The sequence below is a fragment of the Micromys minutus genome, assembly GCF_963924665.1.
Source record: "Micromys minutus genome assembly, chromosome: 31".
Taxonomy (NCBI): Eukaryota; Metazoa; Chordata; class Mammalia; order Rodentia; family Muridae; genus Micromys; species Micromys minutus.
The window spans coordinates 4,040,534-4,051,243 of NC_137966.1; positions in this window are offsets into that span (position 1 = coordinate 4,040,534).

Below are 10,710 nucleotides of genomic sequence, written 5' to 3' on the forward strand. Positions count from 1 at the left end.
AGGACCAAGGGCCTCTCCTCCCATTGATGCCCTATAAGTTCATCCTCTACTACAAATATGGCTGGAGCCATGGGTCTCTCTTTGGTTGGCGGTTTCGTCCCTGGGAGCTGTAGGGGTTCTGGTTTATTGATATTGTTATTCTTCCTATGGGGTTGCAAAACCTTTCAGTTCCTTCAGTTCTTTGTCTAAACCCTCCATTGGGGATCTCATGCTCAATCTAATGATTTTCTGTGAACATCTATCTCTGTATGTCAGGCAACTTCCTATGGCCTAGGTAATATTAACTTTCTCTATTCAGATGTACTATGACAATCCTCATAGATGATATTCCCTGAAATGGGATGTGGGTGTACACCCATCCCCTATTGGTTCCTTGACTTGATCTGATATTTATAATTATTTCAGCATCTAGATTTCTTTGCCCAAGATCCCACTAAAATTCCTAACAGGGACTTTTCACTCCAATGTATTTATTATCCTTTGTGACTCACAGATAAAGAAAAAAAAAAAAAACATGCTGTTTGTTTATTTTTTTTCAAATATTTTATGATACAAGCCTTTGTTTTCAAGGCTCTACTTACTGAACTGTAAATTAGCAAGATAATATAAACTCAGAGATGTTCTATTATACTTTATTCACCAAAATGATTTAAAATAATTAAGGTCATACTTTTTGTCTTTAATCTGTGTTCTGTCCATGTTATTTATTGTTTCAGTCTACCTTAGTGTACATATAGTCTAAGTGCTACAAATACAAGCATAGTTGATAAAGAACAATATCAGCATATGCTTTTATACAGAAGTATTACTACATGCTAAATTGAAATAGAATATTTCTGTGTACTTTAAAACTACCATGTGTAACATTATATACCCATGAAATATAACCACATTCCTAAGCTATGGCCCTTGTGATTCAATCTCTTAGAACTGTTGCTCTGTGATGTTTTATATACAACTGAATAGTAATAAAAGTAGGATTTCTTTCCTTCTAGAAATCCAGAGACCATTGCAGAAGGTATCTGGTGACATTTCTAATGCATTGCTTAAATTTCCAGATATAGACACACATCTTCCTTCCCTTAACAATCTAGTTGCTCTTTATCATTTCCCATTTTTATTCTTTTTAGATGTTTCAGCATAAAAACCATGCACTTTGACAATAAGATTCATAGTTTCATACATGCTGTGGAAAATCAAAGAAAGGAAAAGGAGTCTGTAGAATTGTAATTCTCTTTTGGTTCAGACTGAAAGAAGAGTAAGCACATTCAAGTACTGTTCTCAGCACTGAATTCTTGGGAATAGGAAAAGGAAACTCTTCATTTTTCCATGGGTACAGCAATGTTGATGGTGGACTATAAGTGTGCATACATGTGGCATTAAATAGTATTTTGGAATATAAAAGGTTGTCAAAAATGAGAGAAAAAGAACAAATACGTTTTCTTTAGTGTCTCAACACATTTAACTCTCCATTTTCTCTTACGTATGCATTTTGTTCCTCTATGCAGTTTGTGATTTTGTATGATCATAGAGAAGCATGTGAGTATTTGTGTGTGTGTATGTATGTGTGTGTGTGTGTGTGTGTGTGTGTGTGTGTGTGTCCTGCCCAACCATACAACACATACTTTTAGTCTAAAAGTATATTATGGTTATTTTGTGAGAAAAATTTACTGAGTGTAGGTATACAAAAATGGCTTTTGGTATAATGATAATAAGAATTCCTATGGTCTTCCCCATAAAAACTAATTTTTTGTCTACATGATGCATAAATATCTTCAAAACCCTTTGCCCAGTGAAACAGTGGTAACTATAGTTCAGAAGATGCTTCTAAACTACATGAAGCTTGGAATAGAAATCTGGAGGAGGGAAATTCCACAAAAGATCACAGATGTATTATTTGCAGATTAGCCAACATATGGCGTGTTTAATTGTGATTCTGAATCCGAAGCAAGGCTAAAAGTGATATTTTATTTTTAGCATTTCAGGCTATAGTGCCTTCTAAGCATCATCTGGAAATGTCAGTGCTTTGGTCAACTAAATCCACATTACCTAAGGCTTTTTCCATAGTTTAAAACATGAAGTAAAAATTCCAAAATAGTTTAAACTCTGGAAAGAAAAAAAAGATATCTTAAGTGAGTTAACTTTTTATCTAATGTGGTAGAGCTACATTCTCATTCGCCATTTCTACTCATTCCTTTTTAAAGTGAGAACACAATATAGAAAACAAACCCACATTTTCAATAAATGGAATTAGAGGGCTACAAAAGTAGGAGGAAGAACATGAAGCTGGGAGGTTATGGTTGGAGATGGAGACTCAGAGAAATCAGAAGAAAAGAGCAGTATGTGGACATGTTCAAAACTAACTGTAAACACTAAAAAATAGCAAGTAATAAAATGTTATATAAAGAGTAAAAAAGACTTCCCTCAAGCCCTAGGAGAGTACATTTTTATCTTTGCAATTTTAAACTAATTGTATGTGTGGGGAGGGGGATCTTTCTGTTATATGTCTGAATATGTTTATTCTAATGACAAGAAACATAAATTTCATAGAATTTCCCTGTAACAGGAAATGGATAAACTTGTCATTTACTCACTCTATGCCTCATCAATGGAAGTCGCCACCTTATTTCTATTGCTGCAGAGTTCCTTTATAAATTTTATAATAGTTCACTCTTGTTAAATTACATACACTGATATAATGTGGTTTGATCAAATTAAGCACACTCTCTTTTTCTCTCTTTTTAATGAATATTGCTCTGTAGTACAGATTGAGGTCAGGAATGGTGATTCCCCCAGAATTTCTTTTATTGTTGAGAATGGTTTTCGCTATTCTGTTTTGTATTTGTTTGTTTATTCCAGATGAATTTGAGAATTTCTCTTTCTATCTCTGTGAAGAGCTGAGTTGGAATTTATATAGGGATTGTATTGAATCTGTAGATTGCTTTTGGTAAATCATTTTTACTATGTTAATCCTGCAAACCCTTGAGCATGGGTGATCTTTCCATCTTCTGAGATCTCCCAGTTCTTATGTAACACACCTCAGCACTGTCTCCTTTCAGTTTGATGTGATATTCTCTGTTTATTAAAATCAATGAATCCACTTGGTGATGCCTATATGCACACAGATACAGGGCTACCTGCTGGAACGTGAACAATTAATAGTATTTTAGTGGTTGCATTCCTGAAAAATGATCCACTACCAGCCATCTATTACTAATAGCTCCTCAGCTAAGAGCGGGGCTTCATGAGAAACCCCCTTAATCCAAACATTGATGTTGGCTGGATTGATATTTTACAGGAAGTTGCAGCCCACAGCCACTGTGAGATTTTACAGGTAATTGCTTTACCTGCTTTGCTCCGTGCCCACTATCTCTGATCCTCCCACTATATCCTGGTCCTGTCCACAATGAGCCCTGAACCTTGTTTGGAGTCGGGTAGTACAATATTGATTTTCCAATCAAAGTTGATATCTTCATATTCTTGAATCTCTGTGCATTAAAAATCTACTAAAGAACATTCTCTGATGTAGGTTGAAAGATGTATTAACTACTAATTTAGCAGAAAAAAATAGTACTAAATTCTCATGCATAATGGGAGAGGGGAACACCTATTCACAGTTAGTAAGTAGGAGTGTCAGATTTTAAAGCCACTATAGAAACTAGTAGTGTTTCTTCAAAAATCTAGATATATATTTTTGAAATATGATCCAGGTATACCCATCATGAGAAAATTGCCAAAAGGTATTGATATCCTATTTTAGGAACAGGGAGATGGTCATCTTTTCCAAATTTAGGGGAATGCCAAGGCACTGAGGTGGAGAGGGTGATTGGGAGCTAGTGCACCTTTGTGAAGACAAGTAGAGGGGGAGGGAGGAGGGGATTGAGGTGGGCAAAGGGGATAACATTTCAGATGTAAATACAGAGAGTATAATAACAACAAGGATACTTGCTCATCCATGTTCGCTGTAAATCCATTCACTATAGGCAGAATGGTGGAACCATCCTAGATATCTGTCAACTCTAATGTTGAATGTGCAATAAATGTGCAGTATATTTACCCAATGAAATGTTATGCAGTTGTAAAGGAAAAGGAAATTATGCAACTTATGGGTATGATCATTTTCAGTAAGATTCCCAGCCCCTAAATGAGAAAAATGTCACACAACATATTTTATGTATAGATATTAACTTTGGATTTTAGAAGATTCTGTTTACTGAAGAACATAAGAGGACATTAGTTAGATTTTGAGGGTCTGAGATAGAATACATGGTCTGAGCATGTAGAAGAAGAAAATAACTAAACAGAGAGACTGAAAGTATGGTGTGAGAAGGAAGAGTGGAGGGGGGACTTTGGCGAGGGATCACTCACAGTGAACACCATTACAAAAGTTATATGTAAACCTGAAATTAGCAGCCTCCTTTGCTAAAGTATACTCATACACATGCACACAAATACTTTCTGTGTAATCACACTATAATGGGGATATAATTCCTCTTCTAGATACCAACAAACAAATTAAAATCTCTGGTCAAGATACAGAATATTGCTTACCTTTATAATTCTTAATTCCAACTTCCAGCTATTGTAAGATCTAGAGTCAAGAGACCCCAAAATCTGACAATATTATTATTGATTGTATGGTGTGCTTACAAACAGGGGCTTATCGTGACTGCCCTCTGAAAGAACAAACAAGTAGCTGAAAGAGTCAGATACAGATATTTATACTCAACCAATGAACAGAAACTGGTGACTCCTGTGGCTGAATTAGAGAAGAGCTGGGAGAAGCTGAGGAGAAGGACAAACCTATAGGAAGACCAGCATTCTCAATTAGCCTGGACTCCAGGATCTCTCAGACACTGAGCTACCAACCAGGCATCATATATCAACTGATATGAGGCTCCCAACACATATGCAGCAGAGGACTACTGGGTCAGGACTCAGTCAAAGAAGAAGCACCTAACCCTTGAGAGGCTTGGGTCCCAGGAACTGGGGAGGTCTGGTGGGGTGTGGGGACATCCTCTTGGAGACAGGGGAGGGGAGGAGTTGTGGATTGGGAAGGGTATAAAGTCTGGACCCTAAAAACAGATTACAGAATAATAAAGAAAAAGATTAGCATGCCATCGTATTAAAGGAAGGGAAGAATGGATGGTCAAATATTGACATACAAGAGGATCCAATACACTGAGATTCCATCATGTGACCACATTATTGGTCACAAAATGAGCCTCAATAGATATAAGAAGATTGAAATACTCCCATGCATCCTTTCATATCATCATGGTCTAAGGCTGGTCTTTAATAACAACAAAGACAACAAAAAGCCCATATACACATGGAAACTAAACAATGCTCTATTAATCGATAGCAGGGTCAAAGAAGAAATAAAGAAAGAGATTCCATCATGGGTCCAGAATGAGATACAATTTCAAATATACTTTTACAATATTTAAATTTTTTTTCCTAATAAATCCATGGTGATAAATTCAAGAGGTGAGTAGAGTAGGAATAACTAAGATTACAAATTAACTCCAGCCAATAATACTTATCTCCCTTAGGAAAGATGTTCATAACATCTAGAATGGGAACTATACCATGGAAGAACTCTATCCTCCATACATGTATATCAAAATATGAAGGGATCATATCTGTTGATATGTACTGAATTTCACAATTCTTCAGAATCCATGTGCTGAATGCCACATAGAATGTTGCTGTCTTTGGAGACATGCTCAAGGTCAGATGAGTACATTGAAGGATAAATCAGCTTTTCACTGGAACATTAAATAACTGAGCCTCAGTATCATATGTCCTAGTAAACTCATTGTCACCTTCACACAACTTAGAGAAATCTTCGAACAGAGCCCAAGTTGAGGAATTGCCTAGATCAGATTCCCCTGTGTGATTGTCTACAAGGGATTGTCTTGGAAGTTAGCTGAGGCAGGGAAGTCAAGCCTACTGTGGACAATACCATCTCCTAAATATGCTTGTCTGACATGTATAAGAAATCTTGCTGAGTAAAGCCATCTAGAAAGCATCAGTGTAAGTAGTTCCTCCTCTACATTTAGGCTTAGTAATGAGTTATTTGGCCAGAGTGAAATAGCAATCAGGTCTCCCTACAAGTTCTTGTATTAGGCCACTGTCTTGGATTCCAATAATGATAGAATTGTAATTGTAAGCCAAATAAACACTTTTACATACTATGTTGCTTTGATCAGTATGATTTTCCCCCCATTAAAACACAAAGTAAACTAGGATACCATAAGGGAACCAGCCAAGCTTCTGCAAATCAGAAAGTAGAACTTCAATAGAGCTGAGGGGGAATGGTTACATTTTGTTTTAGCCTTCAACGCAGTTGTATGTTGATTGGGACATCATAAGGATATAGCATTTCTAAGGTAGTTTTAGACTGCTCATAGATTTGGCTATAACAATGACTGACTGAAGTTCTAAATGATTCCCCCTGTTTGGTCCTTTATGGTTAACTTACAGAGTTTCTCTTAATTTCAGGTCTTAAAGGGGGTGTTGATTGCAACCCAGTAGTTTAAAATAGTAAAATAACTTGATCCTTGGAAGACTTGAGGCCCTAGGGAATGAGGAATGGGATGTGGAACTGTGGGAGGGGGAAGTAAAAGGGAGGGTGATGACTGGAATGTAAATTAATAAAAAATGACAATATAGAAGTTCTGTCTCCGGATTCTCCATGCACATCTCTATCAGTACATGCTATTTTTGTTATTGATGCTGTCCCATAGGATTATAGCTTTGCTGATATTCTCCCTTTAAAAGTACTGCACAGAAACAGCTTGATTCAATCAACACAGGCAGAACTGTACCTTTAACTATTCACTTATGGTAGGTTCTTCAGAGACCAAATGGAAGCAAGAGATGTAGCCAAGTGGCGTGTACATTGTTATTAGATGATATTAACCATTTTACATTTATTTTCTCTCTGGAAACTATTCAAAATACAGGTTCTACTTTTTCTCACAGGACTCGGCATGTTTGGGAAGATTAGCAGCCATCTGTACTAAAGAACTTAGTGTAACATATACTGTAGTCTGTGTCCGTTACGATTACTTTCATTCCATGACTGATGGGAACGATGGGAAATGCCTTCTGTGGCCCTTTCATCCAGAATATACCAAGGAACTTTTTAGGATAAACACATTCTGTGGGTAAACTAAACCCTTTCCGACTTTTTACTTTCGGTGATGAGGCCGCTTGAAGGACATGATGAATTTTTCTGCGGCTGTATGTGCACACACACCTGCCAGATTCCACCTTGGGCCTGGGGATTTTTCTCAAGAGGCGTCAAACATCATCCCGGCTGTCATCATGTCATTTCCAAAGGAGCGAGTCTAATTTTGGCAGTCATCTATTAATAGGGGTCTAAATTAGCCCTGGGTGACTGCGTTCTGTCACGGACTCCTCGGTGTTCCGTGTATTTGAGGTTGTCCTCAAGAGGGTCAACAGTATGCATTAAAACACATGCCAGTCTTTTCCTGTCTTCAAATAACTGAAAATTCTGTGTTATGAGTAAGCAAGGATATTGATATCTCTCCATTCTTCCTCATTTCTTTTTTTAGTTGTTTTTATTGGATACTCTATGTATTTACATTTCAAATGTTATTTCCTCCCTCCCCACCTTGCTTCCATGAAGATGATCCTATTTTCAACCACCTACAGCAACCTCATCACCCTGGCATTACCCTTCTATATGTGATGAAAGACCTATAGAATCCCTTAAGAATATTCATATCGCCAATTACCACCACCTGGATCTAGGTCACCCTTCTCAAGCTCCAACTTAATTCTCCCCTGTGTTTCTCCACTTCCTGCCTCTAATTCTGCTCTGCGACTTTTCCCTGCCAATCTGTCTCATGTCCAATCATATATCATCTTAGCATAATCTACACACATGTATGGGGGAGTGAGCAGTAATTTAATTTCTATTATATTGTTTGAGATAATATACACAAGTAACCATAATAATTAAAATTTTATCAACACTGCAATCATCATTCTAATATATATATATATATATATATATATATATATATATATATATATATATATATATATATACATACATATATACATATACACATATACATGAATACATATATAAGTATCTAGATCTTCAGGTAGATTTTGATATCAGTGTTTGTTATTTCTTGGAAGCTGCAGGGTTCCTTTCAATTAATGGATAACTGGATCTATTTGGGATGCTATAATAAAGTTAGGACTAAGTAATTTATAAGCAACATAAATATGTGTACTACAGGTCTGGATGTCTGAATTCTAAGATCAGTGTGTTGACTCATTCAATATCCAGTAAGGGATGATTTCCTTTCAAGACCCATCTTGCTAATTCATGTTCCAGATGGGACAAACCCTTGTGCTTCCACAACAGAAGTGGCAAATTCAGCCCCTCAAGTCCTGTTAAGAGACAGTGATCAAGCCAGGCTGTGGTGGTTCATGTCTCTCATGCCAGTACTCAGGAGACTGAGGCAGAAGGATTTCTGTGATTTCAAGCCCAGCCCTTCTATAGAGCTAGTTCTAGGACAGCTGGTGATACACAGAGAGACCCCCATCTCAAAAAATGGAGGTGGAGGAGATAGAGATAGAGTGTGATAGATAGAGACAGAGAGAGACAGATAAAGAGAGGAGTGGAGAGAGAGAGAGATAGATAAATAGATAGATAGATAGATAGATAGAGAGAGAGAGAGAGAGAGAGAGAGAGAGAGAGAGAGAGAAAGAGAGAGAGATTGATCAGAGTCTAGAATAATAGCATTGTCAGTAAGTGTGTACACACATAAAGCTGTGAGATATACATGAATTTGATTAATACACTGTTTGGATGATCATTTTAAATACATTTAATGTAAAGAAATACCAATGTCCTGTAATTTTTCTGCATTAGGTGTATATGCTGAATGAACTTTTCATTCTCATTTTGTGTTTTCTGCATTTTAGGGCCTATTCACTAATCAATAACTGAAATAATCTCCCTTGCTATATAAAACTAACAATAAGTACACAAATTATAAATAAATCAACTTCCAAAAAATAAATAAATAAATCAACTTCCTTACCTTCATAAGAACTGTGTCTGAATATTTTTTTTTAAATATGAGATCACAGATCTCATTTTTTAAAGTACTTTCTAAAAGACAGAAATGAGGATATGATTTCTTTTTAAATTTTTATTGGTTATTTTATATATCTACTTTTTTCTCTTTTCTTTTAATTGTATTTTAGTTATTCACTCCAGATTTTATTCCCCTCCTGGTCCACCCTCCAAATGTTCCACATCTTATAACCCCACTACCACACCACCAATCTACACAACCCCACCCACCCTGCCAGACCTCTAACCTCCATGGGGCCTCCAGTCTCTTAATGGTCAGGTACATCTTTTCAACATATTATTGAGTACATATCATGCATGTCCTTTTGGGTCTGAGTTACCTCACTCAGGATGATATTTTCTAGTTCTATCCATTTGCCTGCAAAACTCAGGATGTTCTTGTTTCTACAGTGTAAAGGAACCACATTTTCTGTATCCATTCTTATGTCGTGAGACATCTGTGTTGTTTTCAGCTTCTGGCTACCACACATAAGGCCACAATGAACATAGTGGAACATGTGCTTCTGTGGCATGGCAGAGCATCTTTTGGGTATATTTCTAAGAGTGGTATTGCTGGGTCTTTAGGTAGATCTGTTTCAATTTTCTGAGGGACCTTCAAATTGATTTACAGAGTGGTTGTATCAGTTTCCAATCCCACCAACAATGGGGGAGTGTTCCTCTTTCTCTACATCCTCCCTAACATGTGCACCTGACGTTTTGAGCTTAGCCATTGTGATTGGTGCAAGGTGAAATCTCAGGGTTGTTTTGGTTTACAATTCTCTGATCACTAAGGACTGCAAACCCTTCATCCCACCTCCTCCTCTGCTTCTATGAAGTTGTTTCCCCAACCACCCACCTACTCTCACCCCACTGCCCTAGCATTCCCATACACTGGGGCATTGAGCCTTCCCAGGACCAAGGGCCTCTGCTCTCATTGATGCCAGACAAGGCCATCATCTGCTACACATGCTCCTAGAGCCTTGGGTCCCTCCATGTGTACTGTTTGATTGATGGTTTAGTCCCTGGAGGCTCTAGGCAGTCTGGTTGGTTCATATGTTGTTCTTCTTATGGGTTTTGCAAACCCCTTCAGCTTCTTCAGTCCTTCCCCTCAGTCCTCCATTGGGGTTCCTGCACTCAGTCTGATGGCCATTTATGGCCATACCAGCCTGAACATGCCTGATCTCATCTGATCTTGGAAGCTAACAGGGTCAGGCCTGGTTAGTACTTTAATGGGAGAAGATATGATTTCTAATCACTGATTAGAATTTCTAAGTTTAAACCCTTAATAATCAGTAAGAAATTGCACACTTTTATAAATAACATAAATAGAAAAATACAAAAATAAAATGTTAAACTACTCTGGTGGTAGAGTAAGATGACAGAACAAACTTACAAAATAATATAATTACTATTTGTGACTCACATGACGTTGGTCTTATCAATATTCGTAGACACATTTTACTTTATTTCTTCTTCTTAGACATTCTTTCAGTGTTTTCATGACCAAGGCTAAGACACTAAAACTGGTGATTACTTCCATCCAAGGGGAAATGTACTATTTCTCAAGAATGATGTGAAAA